General features: G+C 45.5%; 2 long non-coding RNA genes across 3 annotated transcripts in view; both read right to left on the reverse strand.

Moving 5' to 3' along the window:
- LOC142599250 (uncharacterized) overlaps positions 1-1,195 on the reverse strand; it is a 52,087-nt gene extending 50,892 nt beyond the window's left edge. The window contains exons 1-2 of the long non-coding RNA XR_012832879.1: positions 1,086-1,195; positions 946-995 (exon numbers count right to left, since the gene is read on the reverse strand). This is a non-coding gene — a long non-coding RNA (uncharacterized LOC142599250). The remainder of the gene's footprint in view (positions 1-945; positions 996-1,085) is intronic.
- The window catches only part of LOC142599221 (uncharacterized), a 706,610-nt gene that overhangs the window by 335,589 nt on the left and 343,365 nt on the right, over positions 1-27,656 (reverse strand). The gene's annotated exons all lie outside the window — the stretch shown is intronic.

The following is a 27,656-nucleotide window of genomic DNA, read 5'->3' on the forward strand; positions in this document are numbered from 1 at the left end:
TTAGCATTCTTCCCAGTGACACCAAAGCAAACCTAATTACACTTGTGGAAAACTGCAAGAAAATAACTGGCATAGGGGCTTCTGGTGGTGCATGCAATACTCTGCAGTTCCCAGCCAGCACTATGGGAGCAACAAAGTTAAAACCAATTCACAGCATTTTATTAAAATCAGAATAAGACCTAGTACACATTGGATGTAACAACATGCATTTTTACAAAGTAATTTCCTAGAGCTGAACTGCAATCAATGTCTATTTGTCATTTCTTTTATTTATGGAGATAACATTATTTATCCATCACTAAATCTTCAAATAAGAAACCAAATAATATTTCTGTTCTAGCCAGCTAGCGCCATTTAGTAGGAAGCTGTGTTGGGTTTGCGTGGCAAGGTTTTGGTAGCAGGGGGGGCTACAGGGGTGGCTTCTGTGAGAAGCTGCTAGAAGCTTCCCCTGTGTCCGATAGAGCCAATGCCAGCTAGCTCCAAGACGGACGCGCCGCTGGCCAAGGCCAAGCCAATCAGCACCTCTGTGATAACATATTTAAGAAGTGAAAGAAAACCAGGTTAGAGAGAGCTTTTGCAGCTGGAGAGAGGAGTGAGAAGATGTAAGAAACTCTGCAGACACCAAGGTCAGTGCAGAAGGAGGGGGAGGAGGTGCTCCAGGCACCGGAGCAGAGATCCCCCTGCAGCCTGTGGTGAAGACCATGGTGAAGCAGGCTGTCCCCCTGCAGCAGCCCATGGAGGAAGGATGAGGGGGTGTAGAGATTCCACCTGCAGCCCCTGGAGGACCCCACGCTGGAGCAGGTGGAGGCACCCAAAGGAGCCTGTGACCCTGTGGGAAGCCTGTGCTGGAGCAAGCTCCTGGCAGGACCTGTGGATCCGTGGAGAGAGGATCCCACGCCAGAGCAGGTTTGCTGGCAGGACTTGTGACCCCGTGGGGGACCCCACGCTGGAGCAGTCTGCTCCTGAAGGTCTGCACCCTGTGGGAGAGACCCACGCTGGAGCAGTTCGTGAAGGACTGTAGCCCGTGGGAAGGACTCACATTGGAGAAGTTCGTGAAGGACTGTCTCCCGTGAGAGGGACCCCACGCTGGAGCAGGGGAATGATGAGAGGAGTCCTCCCCCTGAGGATGAAGAAGCGGCAGAGACAACGTGTGATGAACTGACTGTAACCCCCATTCCCCATCCCGCTGTGCTGCTGAGGGGGGTGGAGGTTGAAGCCGGGAGTGAAGTTGAGCCCGGGAAGATGGGAGGGGTGGGGGGAGGTGTTTTAAGATTTGGTTTTATTTCTCATTCCTCTACTCTGTTTTGCTTAGTAATAAATTAGATGAATCCCCTCTCTAAGTTCAGTCTGTTTTGCTCGTGATGATAATTAGTGAGTGATCTCTCCCTGTCCTTATCTCGACCCACAAGCTTTTCGTTGTACTTTTTTCTCCCCTGTCTAGTGAAGGAGGGGAGAGATAGAGTGGCTCTGGTGGGCACCTGGCCCCCAGCCAGGGTCAACCCACCACAGAAGCCTTTCCTGTAGATTTAGCATGCTAATAAAATATTTTTGTTGTTTTGTGAGATATTAGAAACTGCTTGTGAAATCACTTAATGTTTCTTTCCTTTATAGGTCTTTTAGGAGTGATATTGCAGCACTGAATAAAAGTAAAACAAAGCTCAGTGGTTCATATGGCACTCAGATGTCACAACACATATGTACAAGTATTAGAATAAAGTGTTAACTGAGAAATTTTCATTTTTCAAAAGGTGAAAGTTTACAAGGAATGTGTCTATTCACCTTGTTTCTAATATAACTTAAACTTTAAAATTTATTTCAATAAATATTTCAGGTTTTGGGGAAAAAAAACAACTTTTTTGTAAAAATATAACATAATTCCAATTCAGTCTCTACCACCTTCCCCCTCCTAAAACCCAAGTATCACATTTCCATTTCAGGCAGATCTTGTTATACAGTCCTCAGTGAAGAAGTCATGTTTTTGTGCATTTTATCACATTCTACTGCAGACTCTTGATGAAAATTTTGCTGGGATAGAAACTAGATAACAATAATATTGTAGGGAATTGATAGTTACCCAAACATCATTGGAAACAAAACCCTTTTTGGCTCTGTTTCAGGTATATAGCAGCATATATACATATTGTGACTGTACTCAGGAGTCAACATATCCAAAATCTGCTGGTTTTTTGCTGATAATGCTTTGGTTTTCATTTCTTCACTGTAAATATAGTCTGCTTAGTTGGGGAGAGGTAGAAAAACAGATTGTTGACCACTCTTATTACCATTTAATCTGTCTTAGGGGGAAAGGGATAAAACCAGGCTTGTTAGAGATAAGCCTGAGGGCGGCAGGCAAATGTTTGAGGGATGGTGTGCTAGTGAGTTCCTTCAGTCTGCCCTCTCAGTGGAGGTAGGGGATGGAGATCCATGTGGCAGCAAAGACACCAGGGTTATTGATGGGTTAGAAACCACAGAAGTGCCTGAGAATGGTCACATAGGAATTAGGGCTTCACCCCAAAAAAAGGTGGCGGGATCAACAGCCTAACTGCAGTGCACGCAGCAGGGGCAACAAATAGGAGGAGCTGGAAGCCATTGTACAGCTGGAAAACTCTGATATAGCTGCAATCACAGAAACATGGTGGTATGACTGGCACAACTGGAGTGCTGCAATGGATGTCTACAAACTCTTCGGAAGGGATAGGCAAGGAAGGAGAGGTGGTGGGGTAGCCCTCTATGTTAAAGAGTGTTTTGATTGTATAAAGCTTGATGATGGTGATGATAGTGTCAAGTGCTTATGGGTAAGAATAAGGGGAAAGATCAACAAGGCAGATATAATGGTGAGAGTCTTACACCATCCAACCAGGATGAAGAAGCAGACGAAATATTCTGTAAGTGGCTGGGAGAAGTCTCACAATCACTAGCCCTTGTTCTCATGAGGGACTTCGACTTATGAAACATCTGCTGGAAATACAGTACGGCAGAGAGGAAACAGTCCAGGAGGTTCCTGGACTGTGTGGAAGATAACTTCCTGGCACAGCTGGTGAGGGAGCCAACTAGGCAAGGCACCCTGCTTGACCTGCTGTTTACAAACACAGAAGGACTTGTGGTTGATGTGGTGGTTGGAGGCTGTCTTGGGCATAGTGATCATGAAATGATACAGTTATTGATTCTTGGAGAAGTAAGGAGGGGGGTCAGCAAATCTGCTACCTTGGATTTCTGGTTGACAGAGTCACTTGGGAAGCAGTCCTGAAGGGCAAAGGAGTCCAGGAAGGCTGGATGTTCTTCCAGAAAGAAATCTTAAAGGCCGTGGGAATTGCACCTAATAGGTTAAAAACACAAGCGTTCACTTATCTCTTATACAAACATTGTGGATGGACATTTGCAAGATTGGTATGAGAAGTAGACGAAGGAGGGAGTCTTACGTCAGCAAGACGGCCCTGTTTTGGCTAGAGAATGCAGAATAAACAGATAGATGGTTCCTACACAGAATCTTGAAGGCCACGGTGCCCGGAGTGAGACCTTTTGCTTCATTATCCGCAAAATGAATATTCAAGTTGACACCCCTAAATATGCTAATGAGCTAAAAGGAGTACATGCTAAACATATATGACTAGAGTACTCGACTCTCCGCCTAAATCACGTTAAACGTCACCCCTGGGAGGGAACAGCTAAGATTGGGGTATAAAGGATATTGAGGAAGTTACCCCTGGGGAGGAGAGAAGAAATTGAAGATCCCGAAGACGCAGTCGATGGGCTGTGCTCTTTCTCCTCTGCCCAAGACAGGGATGCCTTCTTGGTAAGCAAGTGTGATTTCACCTTTTCAGTGAGAATACCCAGGAGAGTATTTTGCTAGCATTATAATTATAATCATAGTCATATATTAGCGCTATTGCAGTAAGTGCATTTATCAATGACAATTCCAAACTAAATCTGTCGCTTTAGTAAACTTTCAATAAAAGTTTCAACTCAGTTTCAACTTTGTGAAACTGAGTCAGTGCAAGTCCTTTGGGGGCTTTGTCAGACAAACATTGACTCTGATACACACATAACCCTTTAGACATGAACCGTTGACCAAGTCTGGGACTAAGACTGGACCTAGCCGCACCTAGGCTCCTCTCTGAGAAGGAGTTTAGAAAGCAAGGGGGTCCTTTCTGAACCTTGTGACTCAACGGAAGGGCCTCACTCAGTCACACTTCAGACTTCACCTTTTACATGACAAAGGCACAGGAACAGGCCATCCCTATTTACCGAGAGATGAGCTGGCAGGGAAGAAGACTGGCCTGGCTAAACAGAGAGCTTTGTCTGGAACGCAGGAAAAAAAAGAGTTTATGACCTTTGGAAGTAGGGACAGGCAACTCAGCAGGACTACAAGGGTGTCCTTAGTTTATGCAGGGAGAAAACTAGAAGGGCCAAAGACCAACTAGAACTTAATCTGGCTACTAACGTTAAAGACAATAAAAAATGTTTCTATAAGTGCATTAAAAACAAAAGGAGGGCTAAGGAGAATAACCACCCTTTATTAGATGCAGGAGGAAACAGTGACAAAGGCTGAGGAAAAGGCTGAGGTACTTAATGCCTTCTTTGCCTCAGTCTTTAGTAGTAAGACCAGTCATTCTCTGGGTACCCAGCCCCCTGAACTGGAAGACTGGGACAGGGAGCAGAATGAAGCCCCCATAATCCAAGGGGAAATGGTTAGTGACCTGCTACATCACTTAGATGCACACAAGTCTGTGGGCCAAATGGGATCCACACAAGGGTACTGAGGGAACTGGCAGAAGTGCTCACCAAGCCATTTTCCATCATTTATCAGCACTCCTGGCTAACCAGGGAGGTTATCTCAACCTCTGGGTTTTCTTACTTTCACTCTTTTGATTCTCTGCCTCACTCTGCTGGGGGGAGTGAGTGAGCGGCTGTGGGAGGCTTAGCTGCCGGCTCATGTTAAACCACGACAGTCCTTTTTGGTGCCCAACATGGGGCTTGAAGGGTTCGAAATGGCAACAGATTTGTGCTAGGTTGAATTTATAGCTGGTTTTGCTGTTTAGCTATTAATTGACAGGCATCTGTACTTGCCATGGGGCTTGCTTGCCTTACTGTCTATTAGAGTCTAGTGCTCGTTAGTGGCTGCTTTCTGCTTTTACTGCTCGCTGTAGTGCTGTACTGGTTATCATCTTACTGTGCTGTGCCTGGGAACATTTCGATAACAGCAATGGCGATGCACCTGGCCTGGCAGATGGCCAGGACATCGCTGTTGTTTCTGTGCTGCTGTACTGGACAGGCTGGAACTCCATGTGAACTCACAGATTCACAGATTCATAGGGGTTGGAAGGTACCTCTGGAGATCATCTAGTCCAACTCCCCTGCCATGGGCAGGATCACCTAGAGTAGGTTGCAGACCATCACATCCAAGTGATGCTTTGAACATATCCAGAGAAGGCGACTCCACAACCTCTCTGGGCAGCCTGTTCCAGTGCTCGGTCACCCTCAAGTGAAGAAGGTTTTCCTCATATTCAGATGGAACTTCCTGTGTTCCAGCTTGTGCCCATTGCCCCTTGTCCTGTCACTGGGCACCATAGAGAAGAGTCTGGCCCCTTCCTCTAGACACCCGCCCTTTAGATATTTATAAGCATTGATAAGATCCCCTCTCGAGTCTTCTCTTCTCCAGGCTAAACAGACCCAGCTCTCTCAGCCTTTCCTCATAAGAGACATGCTCCAGTCCCCTCATCATCTTTGTAGCCCTCCGCTGGACTCTCTCCAGTAGTTCCCTGTCTTTCTTGAACTGGGGAGCCCAGAACTGGACACAATATTCCAGATGTGGCCTCACCAGGGCAGACTAGAGGGGGAGGATAACCTCCCTCGACCTGCTGGCCACGCTCTTCTTAATGCACCCCAGGATACCATTGGCCTTCTTGGCCACAAGGTATGTAGCTCTCTCATGGAGAGCTTGTTGTCCACCAGGACTCCCAGGTCCTTCTCCGCAGTGCTGCTTCCCAGCAGGTCAACCCCTAACCTGTACTGGTGCATGGGGTTGTTCTTCCCTAGGTGCAGGACCCCACACTTGCCCTTATTAAATTTCATATGATTCCTCTTTGCCCAATTCTCTAGTCTGTCCAGGTCTCACTGAATTCACACCTTCCAGTGTGTCAGCCACTCCTCCCAGTTTTGTATTATCAGCAAAGTTGCTGAGGGTACACTCTGTCCCCTCTTCCAGGTCATTGATGAATATATTTAAGACCGGACCAAGCACTGACCCTTGGGGCACACCACTAGCTACAGGCCTCCAACTAGACTCTGCGCTGCTTACCACAACCCTCTGACCTCTGCCATTCAGCCAATTCTCAACCCACCTCCCTGTCCACTCATCTAACCCACACTTCCTAAGCTTGCCTATGAGGATACTGTGGGAGACAGTGTAAAAAGCCTTGCTGAAGTCAAGGTAGACAACATCCACTGCTCTCCCCTCATCCACCCAGCCAGTCATGCCATCATAGAAGGCTATCAGATTGGTCAGGCATGATTTCCCCTTGGTGAATCCATGTTGACCACTCCCAATAACATTCTTTTCTTCTACATGCTTATTGATGACCCCCAGAATGAGCTGTTCCATCACCTTTCCAGGGATGGAGGTGAGGCTGACTGGCCTGTAGTTTCCTGGGTCCTCCTTCTTGCCCTTTCTGAAGACCGGAGTGACATTGCCTATCCTCAAGTCTTCAGGCACCTCTCCTGTTCTCCATGACCTTTCAAAGATGATTGAGAGCAGCCTAGCAATAACATCTGCCAGCTCCCTCAGCACTCATGGGTGCATCCCATCAGGGTGCATCCCATCAGGGATTTGTGGATGTTGAGTTTGCCTAGATTTTTCTCTAACTCAATTCTCCTCAACCAAGGGAAGGTCTTCCTTTCTCCAGACTTTCTCTCCTACCTCCAGGGTCTGGGTTTCCTGAGGGCACGCCTTAACACTAAAGACTGAAGCACAGAATACATTCAATAACCCCATCTGCTCTTTATCATCCATAACCAAGGCATCCACCTCATTCATCAGTGGGCCCACATTTTCCCTAGTCTTCCTTTTGCTGCTGATGTACTTGAAAAAAGCCCTTCTTGTTGTCCTTGACATCCCTTGCCAGATTTAATTCCAAGGGGGCCTTAGCCTTCCTCATTGCATCTCTACATTCTCTGACTACATCCCTATATTCCTCCCAAGTGGCCAGTCCCTTTTTTCCACATTCTGTAAACATCTTTCTTCCCTTTTGAGTTTTTCCAGCAGCTCCTTGATCATCCATGCAGGTCTCCTGCCTCCTTTGCTTGATTTCTTACTCATAGGGATTCACTGACCTTGAGCTCGGAGGAAGTAGTGCTTGAATATTGACCAGATCTCTTGGACCTCCTCTACCTTCTAGAGCCCTAACCCATGGGATTCTCCCAAGCAGGTCTTTGAAGAGGCCAAAGTTAGCACTCCTGAAGTCCAGGGCTGTAATCCTACTTACTGCCCTGCTCCTTCCACGCAGGATCCTGAACTCCACCATCTTATGGTCACTGCAGCCAAGGCTGCCCCCAGCCTTCACATCCCCAACCAGTCCTTCCTTGTTTGTTAATACAAGTTACAGCAGCACCCCTCTCCTCGTGGGCTCCTCCACCACCTGTGTCAAAAAGTTATCATCAATGCTCTGCAGGAACCTCCTGGACTGTGCGTGCCTGGCCATGTTGTTTCTCCAGAAAATATCAGGGTGGTGGAAGTCCCCCATGTGAACCAAGGCCTGTGATCATGAGGCTACTTCCAGCTGTCTGTAGGAGGCCTCATTGACTTCCTCATCCTGACCAGGTGGCCTGTAGTAAACACTCGAGTTGAAGGGACTGTGACCTGTGGATGAGTCCATGTGGGAGCAAGACACCCCAAAGCATCTGTGGCCATGAATAAGTCCACACCAGATGTATTGGGTCTGGCTGAGATAGAATTCATTTTCCCCATAGCGGCCTTCATAGTGCTGTACTGTGTATTGGTAGCTAGCAAGGTTCTGATAACACACCAGTGTTTTGGCTACTACTGAGCAGTGTCAGCACACATCAAGGCTGTCTCTCCAACATTTCTCCCCCACCTCAGCAGTAGGCTGGGGATGGGCAAGATCTTGGGAGGGGACATAGCCAGGACAGCTGACCCAAAGTGACCAAAGGGATATTCCATACCATATGACATCTGCTCAGCAATAAGAAGCTCAGAGATAGGGGAAGGAATAGGGAGGGCATTCGGTTTTTTACGTTTGTCTTCCGGAGCAACTGCTATGCGTACTGAAGCCCTGCTTCCCAGGAAGTGGCCGGAAATCGCCTGCTGATGGCAAGTAGAGAATAATCTTTTGCTTTTGCTTTGCTTCCACACATGGCCTTTTGCTTTTGCTACATTAAACTGCCTTTATCTTGACCCACAAGTTTGGGGTTGTTTTTCTTCCATCTTATTTTTCTCCCCTCCCTGCCTTGCTGAGGAGGGGAGTAATAGAGCAGCTTGGTGGACAGCTGGCATCCAGCTGAGGTTAAACCACCACACCTGGGCAGATATATCTCGATGCATCTGTGGCTGTGGTTATGTCTGTGCCATAACAAGTATATCTCTGAAGGGATTTTGGCACATGCATTTGCAGATGAGACTTGGTTGATGTGGTAATAAAATGGTTTCACTTAAGGGCAACATGCTATGTGCTAAGAAACTGTGAAAATGCCCTATTGGCACATTAAATAACATCTAAATAATTAATAATGGGAAAAGAAAAAATGATCTTGAAGGTCAGTTATCATAGCTACAAATTGCCAGTTTGGACAGATATTGTCACCCAGGAACAGGAAATCTGGATATTAAATCCTCACTTGTGATCTTACCCAGTCAATGGAAAGGCTCCAATTATAGCACGAATGCATCTGAATGTTAAAATAGCAGAGAAACTTACTGCCTTTTTTTCATTTAGTTTAGCACAGTTAGGAAGCTGAAAAACAGCTGCCTATTTTTTTGTATATGCATAAGTTATTTAATGAACTGTGGCACTTTATAGGATAACAAAAATATAAAACCAGAACATATATAACAATAATCACAACTACAGGCTGAGCAGATAATGGATTGAAAGCAGCCCTGAGGAGAAGGACTTGGGGGTATTGATTGATGGGAAGCTCAACATGAGCCGGCAGTGTGCGCTTGCAGCCCAGAAAGCCAACCGTGTCCTGGGCTGCATCAAAAGAGGTGTGACCAGCAGGTCGAGGGAGGTGATCCTGCCCCTCTACTCCACTCTTGTGAGACCCCACCTGGAGTACTGCATCTAGCTCTGGGGGCCCCAGTACAGGAGAGACATGGAGCTGTTGGAGAGAGTCCAGAGGAGGGCCACGAAGCTGATCAGAGGGCTGGAGCACCTCTCCTATGAGGACAGGCTGAGAGAGTTGGGATTGTTCAGCCTGGAGAAAAGAAGGCTCCGGGGAGACCTTATTGCAGCCTACCAGTACCTGAAGGGGGCCTACAGGCAAGATGGTGAGGGACTGTTTATCAGGGAATGTAGTGACAGGACAAGGGGTAATGGGTTTAAGCTGAAGGAGGGTCGATTTAGATTAGATATTAGAAAGAAATTCTTTACTGTGAGGGTGGTGAGGCACTGGAACAGGTTGCCCAGAGAGGTTGTGGAGGCCCCATCCCTGGAAGTGTTTAAGGCCAGGTTGGATGAGGCTTTGGGCAACCTGGTCTAGTGGAGGGCGTCCCTGCCCATAGCAGGGGGGTTGGAACTAGATGATATTTGAGGTCCCTTCCAACCCAAACCATTCTTTGATTCATTCTATGATTATCTAATGGCTTTTCTTTTGCTAGCACCTTTTCCATTTACACACATGGAGGACTTGTTCTGAAAAATTGTCCCTGGCCCACTGAGTGATCTTGGAGCTCCAGTTTTGACAAGTCTAATCACAAAAGGAAAGATATGTGTTAAAAATTCATTAATGCATAAAGCTATAAGATATATGGGAGACTTAAGGTTTTGCGAAAGCAGATATTTGCATTTCATCTTTTATTTATCATACTGGTCCTTCAGTAGGATAATCTATAAAAAGCAAATCATTAATATGTTAGCTGTCTGCAGAGGTCTAAAAGGCACTTGAGAATGGTATAGAGAAGCTATTTATTTTTGTTTTCTTTCTTGCACAAAGAAAAGAAGGAAAAAACCTTGTCTTTACAAGAACATTTTTTTCATGGCAATCACTTAAAATGAGAGATGATTCCATGAAAAGCAGAGAGAAACAAAGTTTATTCAGTTTTGCGGTATACCACTCTATAATCACTATATCACATGATGAAATATAAATAGTCCAAAAATTATTATCATATGCATGGTATTAACTCAGTCTATTTCAGTCCATTTTTTTCTCCTCTCTTCCCAAAGTGGAATAATTTATTAGTTATTAATAATGTGTGATTAGATGTATTGTGTATCCCTGATACAATTGTCAGTGGTTTTTCCTAATCTTTCTGCTTTTCATGTTCTGTCTGACAAGTGATTTTTATTCTCCAATATATTTATTCCTTATAGGAACAAAGCTTTTGTTCTGTAGTGTCAGGTCAAGCTCTGAAGTTCTTCTGTGGACAACACAGTTGCACAGAAATTTCACAAAGCAAATAATGAGCACTGTATTTTTTTAGTGTGGTGTATTTATAATCAGTACTTATTTCACATGCTATTATATCACAGAAGCCATTGGTTGGCAACTATTAGCAATAATGGATATCTTAATATCTGAAAGCACGAAAGAAAACATTTCATTTTACAGGAATCATGGGTGAATCAGTGATATGAGTAGATCCTTTCTCTGTGACCAGATCTGTTCACAGGTTAGCATGATTTTCAATCACTTTTTTCCAAAACAGATGTTCTGATAGAATTCCCACTGCTGTTTATCTAAGTTAAATATAGACTATATGTTATGCAGAAAATTGGGATGTGACTTTTTGATCTCAAATGTAACTTCCTGTGTTTGGAAAAATGAATTTCTGTTTTTCAGGCTATTTGAAAAAAACTCAAGACATCTGAATTGTAGAATATACAATAAAGGTGAGAAGAATCTCAGAACTAAACTTCGACACATTAATTAATGAAAAAGTATTGCATCCCTGTTTATGCTTTTGTAACTTGTAAAGAAATACGATCATTTTATCGAACTCTTTTGCTATAGCCTCTATCCCCACTGTGGATGAACCAAAACAAAGCAAGAGATTAACTTAAAAAAACAAACCACCAAACAACAAAAAATCTCTACTGACTGCAGGAAGGTTTGAATGATGAAGATGATAGCCAAAGGCTCTTCTAGAGCTTGAGGGCTCTGTGCTGAACTAGAAGTGGTATGGGGTGCTTGTAGTCACTTGGAAAGAGGAAATGTAGGACAAACATGAATGTCCACAGAATTTCAGCCGGTGCTCACTCTGGATGCAAATTATTGGGATAGTGCTCTCCTATCATTGCACTCTGCTGAGGAAAAGGGTATTTCACATGAAAGCATATTGTTGCAAAAACTAACTAACTGTCCTGGTTCTGGCAAGGATAGAGTTAATTTCACAAGGAGCCAGGACGAGTGAGCCAAGCTGGCCAGGGGGCTATTCCATACCATGTGACATCATGCTCACCATAAAAGGGGGCTAGTCGGGCAGGGGCAGGTTCGGCATGGCTCCGGGATGGGTTGAGTGTCCGGTTGGTCGGTCCTCGGATAGGTAAATGGCTTTGCCATTGTTTTTCTGTTCTCCTCCCCATCCCGCCGGGGGAGGGGTGAGCGAGCGGCAGTGAGGTGCTCAGCTGCCGGCTGGGGCTAAACCACATCCGTCCTTTTTGGCGCCCAACGTGGGGCCCGAGGGGTTGTGATAATGACAAGTCTGACCCAAGTGTGTTAAAACAAAGTTGTTATAAGCATTTATAATGTTATTGAAACAGTCACTGGTCATAATGATGTTCTGTTTGGTCACATGGCTCTGGTTTGTAAACCCGTGTTTACTCTATGTAATCCCTGCGGCACTGTTTATCACCTCTGGGAGAGGGGTTCGTGTTCTCATGTTGTTGTATTGTGTGATAATGACTTATGATAAGATATCATCAACGGTCATGAGTCTCAGATGGTACTTGTATGTAGCATTTCTGTCATGCCCATACCTTGGTCAAAGAGGATATATCTTACTCCCCACCTGTACAGACCCGTATTTCAGCTGTTAGGAGTAAGCGTTTTTCTGCTCTGGAGATGGGATATAGAGCATACACACCACGAGGTATCCTGTTGTTTTATCTGCGTGACCACGGAGAAGACATGAGGAAATGGGATGGGAAGCCTACCTCAACCCTGCGGGCACGCGTACATGAGCTACAAGGCAAGACAGCTGTAAAAAGGGACTCTTCCAGAAAGAATGCTGCTCCAGTTTCCACCGGGCAGCCCCCCAGACCAAGTGAAAGGCCAGATCGCACTTCTGATCCTCTTGAAGGGACTTCTAAGTCCTTTCTGCAAGAGGTGAGTAGTGACTATGACGAGCAGGATTAGAGGGGCCCTGCCTCCAGCCAGGTGGAGGAGAGGGACAACAGGGTGTATTGGTCTGTGTGGATCCAATGGCCTGGCACGTCAGATCCACAGGAGTACAACGCCCTAGTGGACACGGGTGCACAGTGTACCCTAATGCTGTCGAACTATGAAGGGGTGGAACCGATATCTATTTCTGGTGTGACGGGGGGATCCCAACAGTTGACTCTGTTGGAGGCTGAAGTGAGTCTAACTGGGAAGGACTGGGAAAAGCACCCCATTGTGACTGGGCCAGAGGCTCCATGCATCCTGGGCATAGACTACCTCCAGAAAGTTTATTTCAATGATCTAAAATGCTACTGGTGGGCTTTTGGAATAGCTGCCTTGGAAGTGGAGGAAATTGAACCATTGTCTAGTCTGCCAGGTCTCTCGGAGGACCCTTCTGTTGTGGGGTTGCTGAGGGTTGAAGAGCAGCAGGTGCCGACTGCTACCACAACTGTGCACCGGCGGCAATACTGCAGCAACCGAGACTCCCTGATTCCCATCCGTAAGCTGATTCGTCAACTGGAGGGTCAGGGAGTGATCAGCAGAACCCCCTCACCCTTCAACAGTCCCCTATGGCCAGTGCGGAAGTCCAATGGAGAGTGGAGGCTGACGGTAGACTATCGTGGCCTGAATGAAGTCACGCCACCCATGAGTGCTGCCATGCCAGACATGCTGGAACTTCAATATGAGCTGGAGTCAAAGGCAGCCAAATGGTATGCCACAATTGATATAGCTAATGCATTTTTCTCGATCCCTTTGGCAGCAGAGTGCAGGCCACAGTTTGCCTTCACTTGGAGGGGCGTCCAGTACACCTGGAACCGACTGCCCCAGGGGTGGAAACACAGCCCCACCATCTGCCATGGCCTGATCCAGACTGCACTGGAAAAGGGTGAAGCCCCAGAGCACCTGCAATACATTGATGACATCATTGTATGGGGCAACAGAGCAGCAGAGGAAGTTTCTGAGAAAGGGAAGAAAATAATCCAAATCCTGCTGCAGGCTGGCTTTGCCATAAAACGAAGTAAGGTGAAGGGGCCTGCGCAGGAAATCCAATTTTTAGTCATAAGTTGGCATGATGGGCGGCGTCAAATCCCAATGGATATTATCAACAAAATAGCAGCCATGTCCCCACCAACCAACAAAAAGGAGACACAGGCCTTCTTAGGTGTTGTGGGTTTCTGGAGAATGCACATTCCAAATTACAGTCTGATAGTAAGCCCTCTCTACCATGTAACCCGGAAGAAGAATGATTTCAAATGGGGCCCTGAGCAACGACAAGCTTTTGAACAAATTAAACAAGAAATAGTTCATGCCGTAGCTCTTGGGCCAGTCCGGGCAGGACCAGATGTAAAAAATGTGCTGTACACCGCAGCTGGGGAGAATGGCCCTACCTGGAGTCTCTGGCAGAAAGCACCAGGGGAGACTCGAGGTCGACCCCTGGGGTTTTGGAGTCGGGGATACAGAGGATCCGAGGCCCACTAGACTCCAACGGAAAAAGAGGATATTAGCAGCCTATGAAGGGGTTCAAGCTGCTTCAGAGGTGATTGGCACTGAAGCACAGCTCTGCCTGGCACCCCGACTGCTGGTGCTGGGTTGGATGTTCAAAGAGAGGGCTCCTTCTACACATCATGCAACCGATGCTACATGGAGTAAGTGGGTTGCACTGATCACACAACAGGCTAGAATAGGAAGCCCCAATCGTCCAGGGATTCTGGAAGTGATCACAGACTGGCCAGAAGGGAAAGATTTTGGAATGTCGCCAGAGGAGGAGGTGACACGTGCTGAAGAAGCCCCACCATATAATAAACTACCAGAAAATGAGAAGCCATGTGCCCTCTTCATTGATGGGTCCTGTCGCATCATGGGAAAGCATGGAAGGTGGAAGGCCGCTGTATGGAGTCCTACATGACGAGTTACAGAAGCTGCTGAAGGAGAAGGTGAATCGAGCCAGTTTGCAGAGGTGAAAGCCATCCAGCTGGCTTTAGATATTGCTGAAGGAGACAAGTGGCCAACGCTGTACCTCTATACTGGCTCATGGATGGTGGCCAATGCCCTGTGGGGATGGTTACAGCAGTGGAAGCGGAGCAACTGGCAGGGCAGAGGCAAATCCATCTGGGCTGCCCCACTGTGGCAAGATATTGCTGCCCGGCTAGAGAAGCTAGTTGTAAAGGTACGTCATGTAGATGCCCACATACCCAAGAGTCGGGCCACTGAGGAACATCAGAACAACCAGCAGGTGGATCAGGCTGCCAAGATTGAAGTGGCTCAGGTGGATTTGGACTGGCAGCGTAAGGGTGAATTATTTATAGCTCCTGGTGGGCCCATGACACCTCAGGCCATCAAGGAAGAGATGCGACATATAGATGGGCCCATGATCCAGGGGTGGACTTGAGCATGGATGCCATCTCACAGGTCATCCATCAATGTGAAACGTGCACCGCAATCAAGCAAGCCAAGCGGGTAAAGCCTCTGTGGTATGGAGGCCGATGGTTGAAATATAAATATGGGGAAGCATGGCAAATCAACTACATCACGCTCCCACAAACCCGCCAAGGCAAGCGTTATGTTCTTACAATGGTGGAAGCAACCACTGGATGGCTGGAAACATATCCTGTGCCCCATGCCACTGCCTGGAACACTATTCTGGGTCTTGAAAAGCAAGTCCTGTGGCGACATGGCACCCCAGAGAGAATTGAGTCAGACAACGGGACTCATTTCCAAAACAACCTCATAGACACCTGGGCCAAAGAGCATGGCATTGAGTGGGTGTATCACATCCCCTACCATGCACCAGCCTCTGGGAAAATTGAAAGGTACAATGGACTGCTAAAAACTACCCTGAGGGCAATGGGTGGTGGGACCCTCAAACACTGGGACACAAATTTAGCAAAGGCCACCTGGTTAGTTAACTCTAGGGAGTCTACCAATTGAGCTGTCCCTGCCCAATCAAAATTCCCACGCCCAGTAGAAGGAGATAAAGTTCCTGTAGTGCGCATGAAAAATATGTTGGGTAAAACAGTTTGGGTTATTCCTGTTTCAGGCAAAGGCAAGCCCATCTGCGGGATTGCTTTTGCTCAGGGACCAGGGTGCACTTGGTGGGTGATGAGAAAAGATGGGGAAGTCCGGTGTGTACACCAAGGGGATTTGATTTTGGGTGAAAATAGCCAATAAATTAAATTGCATGATGTTAATAGCGATATACTGTATCAATGGTATGACCATAAGAATCACCCCAAACTAATGAAGGACGGACTTTGAAACTGAACAAAGTGCCACGATGATGGAACTAGAACTGACTTCAACTGGTGCCCAGAAACTTTATTGAAAAATCACATCTTTGGCATCCAGACTGTGAGCATGGACCATACCAGATACACCAGCTGTGAAAACTCCGGATGCAGCTTGCAACAATCCAGCAGCACGCACCATTGCTCCTGCTCTGAGAGACTGTAATGGCAGATGGAACCCAAAACCATGGACTAAATGAACTCGACAGACATTTTAGAGCAATAGCCCATAGAGTAAGGGAATGATATCTGTGAAATAATCTGGGCATGACGTAGATGGTATAGAATAAGGGGTGGATAATGTCCTGGTTCTGGCAAGGATAGAGTTAATTTCACAAGGAGCCAGGACAGGTGAGCCAAGCTGGCCGGGCGCTATTCCATGCCATGTGACATCATGCTCACCATAAAAGGGGGCTAGTCGGGCAGGGGCGGGTTCGGTGTGGCTCTGGGATGGGTTGACTGTCTGGTTGGTCTGTCCTTGGGTCGGTAAATTGTTCTCTATTTTCACCCATTGTTACTATCTGTTATCAGTACTGTTGCTGATTGTTTTCCCTCTCCCTTGTTGTCCCAGTAAACTGCCCTTATCCCAACCCTCCAGGCTTTGCCATTGTTTTTCCATTCTCCTCCCCATCCCGCTGGGGGAGTGGTGAGCGAGCAGTGTGTGGCACTCAGCTGCCGGCTGGGGCTAAATCAGGTCGCTAACTATCAGTGTTCAGTGCAATTCAGACATTTTCTTTGGTCAGAAAAAGGTCCTTATTTACATACATTCAGTCCCCACTCTTTCAGTAGGCATAAGCACAGTATTTAGTATGATATTTCTGTACTCACAGGTAATATTCTTACTGTTCTTTCTTCAAAATAAATTTTTACTTCTAATTAATATATTCACCTATCTTCTTTTACATTTCATTTATTTTATTTCTCCATAATATCTGCACATTCTTCCTGTATATCACAGTAGTGCATGAATTTGCCTTGTCTGTCTTGCTTTGCACTTTGTTCATCAAATTGAAAGATTCAGTTGTACATAAAAAATCTGTTACCAAGAAAGCCTACTGTGTTTGGTGATTTCCTACCTAATACTCATGAGACATTAGGTAATAATTAAAGTATTAAGTTGTTACAAAATACCATTTTATTTTGGGAAGATTGAAATAACTCTGAAATGATCCTCTCGTCATGGAAAATCTGCTAAGGAATTGAAACTTTTTTAGAACACAATTTTTCAGTTAATATGGATCATGGCTTATTTGCAGAAAGAGGATTTCATACTGTAAAGATGAAGAATATTGAACTTCCTTTGACAAAGCATAGAATGTCTCATTTTGCCTAGTTCATGCCAAAAGTGACTTAGTGGCTCTTTAAATGCATTTTTGAAGCATTTTTGTTGTCCAGATTTGTGGTGATATTTATTATGTCAGAAGTGTGATGGTAACCATTACATCTTTCTTTATGACATCCAAAGGCAAAGGAACCAGCGCTCTTTTCAAGAGAAGTTTCATCTTGGTGTTAGGAAAAAGCCTGTTTTGTGACATAATCATGCTTTGGAGATTGTAAGAAACACAACTGAATACAGCTCAGCTGAAGTAAGTCACCAGAAGCTTACCCAATTTACTTTCCAGAAGCAATTTTTCTTTCCAAGGGACAATGGTATTCATCTCTTCCTTTTAAGTTATCATAGAATCATAGAATGGTTTGGGTTCAAAAGAACCTTAAAGATCATCTAGCTCCAACCGCCCCCCCCCCCCCCGCCCATGGGATGGGACATCTTCCACTAGACCAGATTGCTGAAATCATCATCCAAACTGGCATTGAACAATTCCAGGGATGGGGCCTCCACAACCTCTCTGGGCAACCTCTTCCAGCGTCTCACTAACCTCACAGTAAAGAATTTCTTCCTAATATCTAATCTAAAACTACCGTTAAAGCCATTACCCATTGTCCTGTCACTACACTCCCTCATAAACAGTCCCTCATCATCTTTCCTGTAGGGCCCCTTCAGGTACTGGTAAGCTGCAATAAGGTGTCCCCGGAGCCTTCTCTTCTTCAGGCTGAACAATCCCAACTCTCTCAGCCTGTCCTCATAGGAGAGGTGCTCCAGCCCTCTGATCATCTTCATGGCCCTCCTCTGGACTTGCTCCAACAGATCCATGTCCTTCTTCTACTGGGGACCCCAGAGCTGGATGCAGTAGTCCAGGTGGGGGTCTCATGAGAGTGGAGTAGATTTATGCAGAAGTACAAAGGTTGTGGCTTCCATGTTTGTTTCTGGATCACTATCTGATGTCTTATTCAGTAAGTTATTGCACAGCAGAGGCTTTTACAAGGTGTGTGCATTGTTGTCTGGGGCATAACAGAACCCTATGTGACTTCAGTGGTTTTTTGAAAGTCCTGAAAGGTTCAGATAAATGACAGGAAACAAAGTATATAAGCTCTAAGCCACCTACAATTATAATGGCTTAACATAACTTCTGAAATGGAGCAGATCATCTTCAGTGCCATCACATGGCATGTACAGGACAACCAGGTGATCAGGCCCAGTCAGCATGGGTTCATGAAAGGCAGGTCCTGCTTAACTAATCTGATCTCCTTCTATGACAAGGTGACCCACCTAGTGGATGAGAGAAAGGCTGTGGATGTTGTCTACCTAGACTTCAGTAAAGCCTTTGACACCATTTCCCACAGCATTCTCCTAGAGAAACTGACTGTTCATGGCTTGGATAGGCATAGGCTTCACTGCGTAAAAAACTGGCTGGATGGTCAGGCCCAAAGAGTTGTGGTGAATGGAGTTAAATCCAGTTCATGGCCAGTCACAAGTAGTGTTCCCCAGGGCTCAGTACTGGGACCAGTTCTCTTTAACATCTTTATCAATGATCTGGATGAGGGGATTGAGTGCACCCTCAGTAACTTTGCAGAAAACACCTTCTTAGGCACAAGGGCACATTGCTGGCTCATGGAGATCTTGTTGTCCACCAGGACAATGGCCAACACACTGGAAGGCTGTGCTGCCGTTCAAACACACCTGGAGAGGCTAGAGAGTTGGGCAAAGAGGAACCTAATTAAATTCAATAAGGGCAAGTGTGGGGTCCTGCACCTAGGGAAGAACAACCCCATGCACCAGTACAGGTTAGGGATTGACCTGCTGGGAAGCAGCACTGCAGAGAAGGACCTGGGAGTCCTGGTGGACAACAAGCTCTCCATGAGCCAGCAATGTGTCCTTGTGGCCAAGAAGGCCAATGGTATCCTGGGGTGCATTAAGAAGAGTGTGGCCAGCAGGTCGAGGGAGGTTATCCTCCCCCTCTACTCTGCCCTGGTGAGGCCACATCTGGAATATTGTGTCCAGTTCTGGGCTCCCCAGTTCAAGAAAGACAGGGAACTACTGGAGAGAGTCCAGCAGAGGGCTACAAAGATGATGAGGGGACTGGAGCATCTCTCTTATGAGGAAAGGCTGAGAGAGCTGGGTCTGTTTAGCCTGGAGAAGAGAAGACTCGAGAGGGGATCTTATCAATGCTTATAAATATCTAAAGGGCGGGTGTCTAGAGGAAGGGCCAGACTCTTCTCTATGGTGCCCAGTGACAGGACAAGGGGCAATGGGCACAAGCTGGAACACAGAAAGTTCCATCTGAATATGAGGAAAACCTTCTTCACTTGAGGGTGACCGAGCACTGGAACAGGCTGCCCAGAGAGGTTGTGGAGTCGCCTTCTCTGGATATGTTCAAAGCATCACTTGGATGTGATGGTCTGCAACCTACTCTAGGTGATCCTGCCCATGGCAGGGGAGTTGGACTAGATGATCTCCAGAGGTACCTTCCAACCCCTACGAATCTGTGACTCCCAGGTCCTTCTCTGCAGTGCTGCTTCCCAGCAGGTCAAGCACTAACCTGTACTGGTGCTTGGGGTTGTTCTTCCCTCCGTGCAGGACCCCACACTTGCCTTTGTGGAACTTCATTAAGTTCCTCTCCACCCAACTCTCCAGCCTGTCCAGGTCTTTCTGAATGGCAGCGCAGCCTCCTTGTGTATCAGCCACTCCTCCCAGTTTAGTATCTTCAGCAAACTTGGATATTAGGAAAAATTTCTTCATTGAAAGGATTGTCAAGCATTGGAACAGGCTGACCAGGTAAGTGGTTGAGTCACCATCCCTGGAGGTATTTAAAAGATGCATAGATGTGGCGCTGAGGGACATGGTTTAGTGGTGGACTTGGCAGTGCTAGGTTAATGGTTTGACTTGATGATCTTAAAGGTCTTTTCCAATCAAAACAATTCTATGGTTCTATGAAATTCATTAGACATAATATGGTTTGGTCTGACCTAAAGGGAATATTCTTTCTCTTATCACTTCTGAGAGGATACTCTCATTTCAACTCCCCTTGCTCCTTCACTGTAAAAAGCACTTTCGGAAAAGTTGTACTATATCAGTGATGCACTCTAAGGTTGGTCTGAGAGTTTGCAAATCTGTTTTAAGGAGTAGTGCTGAGAGTTTGGGTAAAGCAGCCCAGTGAGCAATCTCTCTTTTCTTACAATATGCCATAAGTTTACATGTTTACTCACTCCAAGCAATAACGCAGTGAAGGCATACAATCTGACTTCCCACTGTCAGAAGAAAAGAACCTCTCTTGTCTAACTGCTCATTCCCTGCCATCAGGATGATATTTTATTGAAACACAGGACTTGCAATGCATCTCAACAGAACTCTCTTGAAACTTCCTTTACGCCATCTAGCTGATGCTTCATTATCTAAACTATTATAATTGTGTTGGTTTTGCGTGGCAAGGTTTTGGTAGCAGGGGGGCTACAGGGGTGGCTTCTGTGAGAAGCTGCTAGAAGCTTCCCCTGTGTCTGATAGAGCCAATGCCAGCCGGCTCCAAGACAGACCCGCCACTGGCCAAGGCCAAGCCAATCAGCACCTCTGTGATAACATATTTAAGAAAGAGAAAAACAGTTAGAGAGCGCTTTTGCAGCCAGAGAGAGGAGTGAGAAGATGTAAGAAACTCTGCAGACACCGAGGTCAGTGCAGAAGGAGGGGGAGGAGGTGCTCCAGGCACCAGAGCAGAGATCCCCCTGCAGCCCATGGTGAACACCATGGTGAAGCAGGCTGTCCCCCTGCAGCAGCCCATGGAGGGAGGATGAGGGGGTGTAGCGATTCCACCTGCAGCCCGTGGAGGACCCCACGCCAGAGCAGGTGGAGACACCTGAAGGAGGCTGTGGCCCCGTGGGAAGCCCGCGCTGGAGCAAGCTCCTGGCAGGACCTGTGGACTCGTGGAGAGAGGAGCCCACGCCAGAGCAGGTTTGCTGGCAGGACTTGTGACCCCGTGGGGGACCCACGCTGGAGCAGTTTGCTCCTGAAGGTCTGCACCCCATGGAGGAGACTCACGTTGGAGAAGGCCGTGAAGGACTGTCTCCCGTGAGAGGGACCCCACGCTGGAGCGGGGGAACGATGAGTCCTCCCCCTGAGGATGAAGAAGCGGCAGAAACACCGCGTGAGGAACTGACCGTGACCCCCACTCCCCGTCCCCCTGTGCCGCTGGGGGGGCGGAGGTTGAAGCCGGGAGTGAAGTTGAGCCCGGGAAGATGGGAGGGGTGGGGGGAGGTGTTTTTAATATTTGCTTTTATTTCTCATTCCTCTACTCTGTTTTGCTTAGTAATAAATAAGATGAATTCCCTCTCTAAGTTCGGTCTGTTTTGCTCGTGATGATAAGTAGTGAATGATCTCTCCCTGTCCTTATCTCGACCCGTAAGTTTTTTTTTTATTGTACCTTTTCTCCCCTGTCTAATGAAGGAGGGGAGTGATAGAGCGGCTCTGGTGGGCACCTGGCCCTCAGCCAGGGTCAACCCACCACATAATAATAATTCATTTTGAAGCAGGACTATTGCCAGTATTTGATCACACCAGCTGTTGCACAGACAGTGTTTGTTACAAAATATTGTGATGTTGGCATAGGACAATGCTTGCATGGGGAATCAAAACTCTCAGACAGACAGGATGGTTGGTTGCAGACCAGATGGTGATGGGGGTCTCCATAGCAAAGGTCTTCACCTGGATCAGGTGAGATTCCCCAAACTGTTTTCTGACCAGTTCTTAAAACCTCACTGGCCTGTATCCTGCATAACCACCCCAGCATGTACATGATTCATCTCTACTGAGTACTATAAACAAAACATTTAGCTCTCTTAACGATGTTTTATGTAATCATTTCTGCATCTGCATGAGCAGTTTTTACTGAATAATCACAAATGTCTTCTCTGGGTACAGCATGGTCAGTTCTGCACTAGAAGACACCTGGGGAGTCTCTGTCTCATGTAAAAGAAACATACCTTGGAAATACATATTAGCAGCATATAGGCAAATCATCTACCTGCTCCATTAAATCAGATGTAGCCTTTTATCTGCTGGCTTTTTATACAACCTTGTTATTGTTTTTGTTTCTTTTTGATTATCATTAGTTAGAATTTTAATACTAGAGGCTCCTCAGACTGATTATTCTGTAGACATCTTAGGATGCCAATCATCTGCTCAGGCAGCCTGGTATATACCAGGGAGCCAAGAGGAAATACCTTGATTGTAAAATTATACAGATTATTGTCAAATAACTTCAAGAAAATAAACCAGTGAACTGATATTCTAAAATGCAAAACAGCAGTCTTATTGTTATACTGACTGACAACGACACTGTATTTAATGTTGAAGTCTTATTATTGTGTGTGGTTTAACCTTGGCTGAACGCCAGGTATCCACCAAACCGCTCTATTGCTCTGCTCAGCATGGCAGGGAGGGGAGAAAATAAGATGGAAAAACAACCTCAAACTCATGGGTCAAGATAAAGGCAGTTTAATACAGCAAAAGCAAAAGGCCATGTGTGGAAGCAAAGCAAAAAGCAAAAGATTATTCTCTACTTGCCATCAGCAGGCGATTTCCGGCCACTTCCCGGGAAGCAGGGCTTCAGTACACATAGCAGTTGCTCCGGAACACAAACGTTGTAAAAAAAAAAAAAACAAGCAACGAATGCCCCCGCCCCGTTCCTCCCCCCTATCTCTGAGCTTCTTATTGCTGAGCAGATGTCATATGGTATGGAATATCCCTTTGGTCACTTTGGGTCAGCTGTCCTGGCTATGTCCCCTCCCAAGATCTTGCCCATCCCCAGCCTACTGCTGAGGTGGGGGAGAAATGTTGGAGAGACAGCCTTGATGTGTGCTGACACTGCTCAGTAGTAGCCAAAACACTGGTGTGTTATCAGCACCTTGCTAGCTACCAATACACAGCACAGCACTATGAGGGCTGCTGTGGAGAAAATTAACTCCATCTCAGCCAGACCCAATACAACTGGATTGTGAATAAACTTTTTCTCCGTAGTCAAGGAATTGTGAATGATTTCTGTGCTCAAATCACAGCTGGAGCACCCCCGACCAGACTGGCTGTGTTCATACCATGTATTGTGGTGACTGAGTGCTCCCTGGCTTGATGCCTATCCCCCTACTCTTCACAGCTATCCATTCACACATCATGCAATCCAATTTAGCAACTTTTCATCCTGTGCTCGAGACCTTTATATAATCTATGGTCCATTTCAGACCAGTGCCATCTTTCATTAGGGAGAGTCCATCTATATAGTCAGAAATATATCATCCTGAGAACTGTTGCTAATAGGACTTTAAAGTTACAGTGCAGATCATAGAATCATAGAATGGTTTGGTTTGGAAGGGACCTCAATGATCATCTAGTTCTAACCCCCCTGCCATGGGCAGGGACACCCTCCACTAGACCACGTTGCCCAAAGCCTCATCCAACCTGGATGAGGCTTTAAACACTTCCAGGAATGGGACCTCCACAGCCTCTCTGGGCAACCTGTTCCAGTGCCTTACCATACTCACAATAAAGAATTTCTTCCTTATATCTAATCTAAATCTACTCTCTTAGTTTAAAGCCATTACCTCATCCTATCACTACACTCCCTGATAAAAAGTCCCTCTCCAGCTTTCCTGTAGGCCCCCTTCAGGTACTGGAAGGCTGCAATAACGTTTCCCCAGAGCCTTATCTTTTCCAGGCTGAACAACCCAAACTCTGTCAGCCTGTCCTCATAGGAGAGGTGCTTCAGCCCTCTGATCATCTTCATGGCCCTCCTCTGGACTCGCTCCAACAGCTCCTTGTTTTTCTTGTACTGGCGTTCTCTGCTCCTTACTTGTACTAGCAATGCTGATCAGGGGAACACAGCTGCAACCACAACTCATGCCAATTTATCCCTCACTGAGAAAATATTTTGGGCTTGGGAAACCAGTGTCATGATGGATCACTTAGCTGACCAGCAATGAGTCCACAGCTTTGCACTAGGGGCCAATGTTCAAACCCCTTCAATTAGAATCTGTTCCAGTAACTATTAAAACATTATATTTTAACATGCAAATGGTATTGCTATGCATTCCTTTATTTCACAAAATAATAGGATGCTTCCATCTATTGTTATTTTGGTGTAGAGACACAATGTTACTACAGTCATAACTATAATATACTCTTATTATTTGTTAACACTAGCAGCATCCTTATGCACTATTATATTATATTATATTATTAGAACCATTATTTGTATCTCCATCCATTTTTCTCAACTCTTCTACAGTTTAAAAAAGATTACGGTGCATGCTTTTATTCTGAGCTCCTGAATTTAGAAAAAAACCCTATATAGTGATTAGTATATATCTGTCACCTTCTTATAATCTGTTATGCTATCATCCACTAGGTGCTTCTTATGTTAAATACACAATAAAGTCAGTGGCTACAAATGTCAATAGTGAGCTTTGATTTTATTATGGCTTGATCCAACACATATTCAAGTCAACAACCACAAGACTGCCACTTTGGATCTGTGCCTTACTTCATAGAGATTAGCAGGATATCATATGAACTGGCAAGTTAACTGTACAATAGAATTGAAGACTGTATGACCAATGATATTACAAAATAATTTCATAGTGCCACAAATGTACATTTAAGATTCAAATATCTTTACCGTGTGAAAGAGATCTGATGAGGAGGAACTGGTTTGTGTACATATGTAAATGACCTAGTGATGGGGTGTTTTTGGAGTGAAATTAAATAAGACTTCCTAAGTTGGTACACTTGAGGGATTTTCATTGCAAAAAATAATTTTAAAGTTTTCAAAATTTTATTTAAAAATTCAGTCTTGGTTGTTTCATTTTTCTAGTCAATACTGCTTTCCACTACAAATGAAATTAGTGTCATTCACTGGAAAATGTTATAGATAAACAATCCAGTTCATGCCAGTGCTCTGCTGTAACACTAAGTCAACAGCTCCACACATTCATAGCATGAATGACTCTCCTCTCCAATTTGTCTTCAATGTAAATTGTTCCATGTATTGGAGAAAAAAGTGGTTTAAAGGCATATATAAGCAATAACAACTGAGGAAATGAAGGTGACTAGTAAATGTGGGGATTGTTGACATACACACAATTTTTCCATTATTTTTTTTTAATAATGAAAACATTCAGAGACCTAAGCCCCAATTTAAACTAAATAAATGAATAAATAATTCCAACTATTCCTGCTAATAATATTTTATAACTCTTCTATTCATTTGAAAAGTTCAGTTTGTTCTCCACAGCTACATACTGGGAGATTATAAATGTCTTAATATATGCCACACTGAATGTTATCTGAGTCAGAATACTAAGTCAGGCAAGTCATTGGTTTGTGCTGCTGTGAGGATGCCTCAATATAAGATGGGTCTTTGGTGAACACTACCCTGTGTAACAAAATCTTTTCAGAAAATAACCACAAACAGCTACATCCTAAAAAGCAAGGACATACATATAGATCATGTTCAAAATCTTACAACCTACTTTCCAGTCTGATTTGGCTCATCTACAATCTGGGACAAGAGTTGCATAGAAAGACCTAAAAATCTTGAATACTATTAGGGTTTAAGAAACTTTGCGGAAGATAGGAGGAAAAAATATAGCATACAATCCCATCTCTGGTTCATAGTTAAGTTCCAAAATCTAAAACCACACCATTGGGGATGAAACAAAAATCCTACTAATAGCTGAACTGGTTTGTATTACTTAGACTTATTGTAAGATGTTAATTTTGCAGAAATATCATTGAATTCGGATAGTTTTTTTAACTTAGTAAGGGACAGGAGTCTGAAGAGTGCATGGTATTTACATTTTCAGAGAATGTATGAATAAGTAGTATAAAAGAAAAAAATGCCACTGAAGAGAAATACAGATATATCTGAAAAAAATGAACAAACACAATGTATTGGGTCTGGCTGAGGTGGAGTTAATTTTCCCCATAGCAGCCCTCATAGTGCTGTGCTGTGTATTGGTAGCTAGCAAGGTGTTGATAACGCACCAGTGTTTTGGCTACTACTGAGCAGTGCCAGCACACATCAAGGCTGTCTCTCCAACATTTCTCCCCCACCTCAGCAGTAGGCTGGGGATGGGTAAGATCTTGGGAGGGGACATAGCCAGGACAGCTGACCCAAAGTGACCAAAGGGATATTCCATACCATATGACATCTGCTCAGCAATAAGAAGCTCAGAGATAGGGGGAGGAATGGGGTGGGGTCATTCAGGTTTTTTTACGTTTGTGTTCCGGAGCAACCACTATGCGTACTGAAGCCCTGCTTCCCAGGAAGTGGCCGGAAATCGCCTGCTGATGGCAAGTAGAGAATAATCTTTTGCTTTTTGCTTTGCTTCCACACATGGCCTTTTGCTTTTGCTGCATTAAACTGCCTTTATCTTGACCCATGAGTTTGAGGTGGTTTTTCCATCTTATTTTCTCCCCTCCCTGCCTTGCTGAGGAGGGGAGTAATAGAGCAGCTTGGTGAACACTTGGCATCCAGACGAGGTTAAATAACACAGTCCTTTTTGGCACCCAACGTGGGGCATGACAATGGCAGTTTTGTATTAAGGGTGCTACAGCTATAGCAGTTATTAGTGGCAAGGTCCAGTGCGGGTCACGGGGTTTGCACTGCTTCTCTCTTTTTTTTGCTAAGCTTAGGAACATGCTGATACAAACAATGACTGCTCTGTGCTTTGCATGGCATTAATGATCTTACTGTGCTGAGGGAGGTATTTTGTTGGGAGGATGAAGGAACTTGGGAGTATGCTAGTACAAACAATGGTTATGTGCCTGGCCCTGGCATCGATATTATCGCTGTGCTGGGGGAGATATCTCGTGGAGATGATGGGGGAATACATCTCTCTCTCCCTACCTGGGATTGATGTGGATGGTTTTATTATGCAGGCTCCCAAGGCCCTTGTTCACCCTTATGTAAGCTCATTAATATTACTAATTAATACTGCTGGCATATTATGGGTGTTGTGGAGTTTGGTTTTGTCCTGGTTTAAGGGGAGACAACTTTTAAGTGAGGCAATACTGAAACGTGCCCTGAGGCGGCCAATCTCGGGGTGGCAGGGTGTGTGGAAGGATTTGGGCAGGTTCCTAGGATGGTTAACACCTCCCATAGCCTGGGACTTCACACCTGAACAGGCAAGCAATCCCAGCAAACTGACACGCCACCTGATAGAAGGGTGTCTTGCCTACCCCAACGAAAACCAACAGCTTCTAGCACTGTACTGGGGCCTGGCCTGGGCCTATGGAGCCACAGTGCAGTACTCCCAGAGGACTGTGGTTGAGGCAGGCACCCAAACTGCAGCTGAGGACACCGTGGCTGAGATAGGGACACAAACAATAACAACTACAGTGATTCCCCCAGTAGTAAAAAAGAAACAGTGGACCAGGAGGTCAACAGGTCCCTATCATCGATTAGTAAGGGAAGAGGAAGAAGAGGAGGAAAAGTT

Source organism: Balearica regulorum, chromosome W, assembly GCF_011004875.1.
Source record: "Balearica regulorum gibbericeps isolate bBalReg1 chromosome W, bBalReg1.pri, whole genome shotgun sequence".
Taxonomy (NCBI): Eukaryota; Metazoa; Chordata; class Aves; order Gruiformes; family Gruidae; genus Balearica; species Balearica regulorum.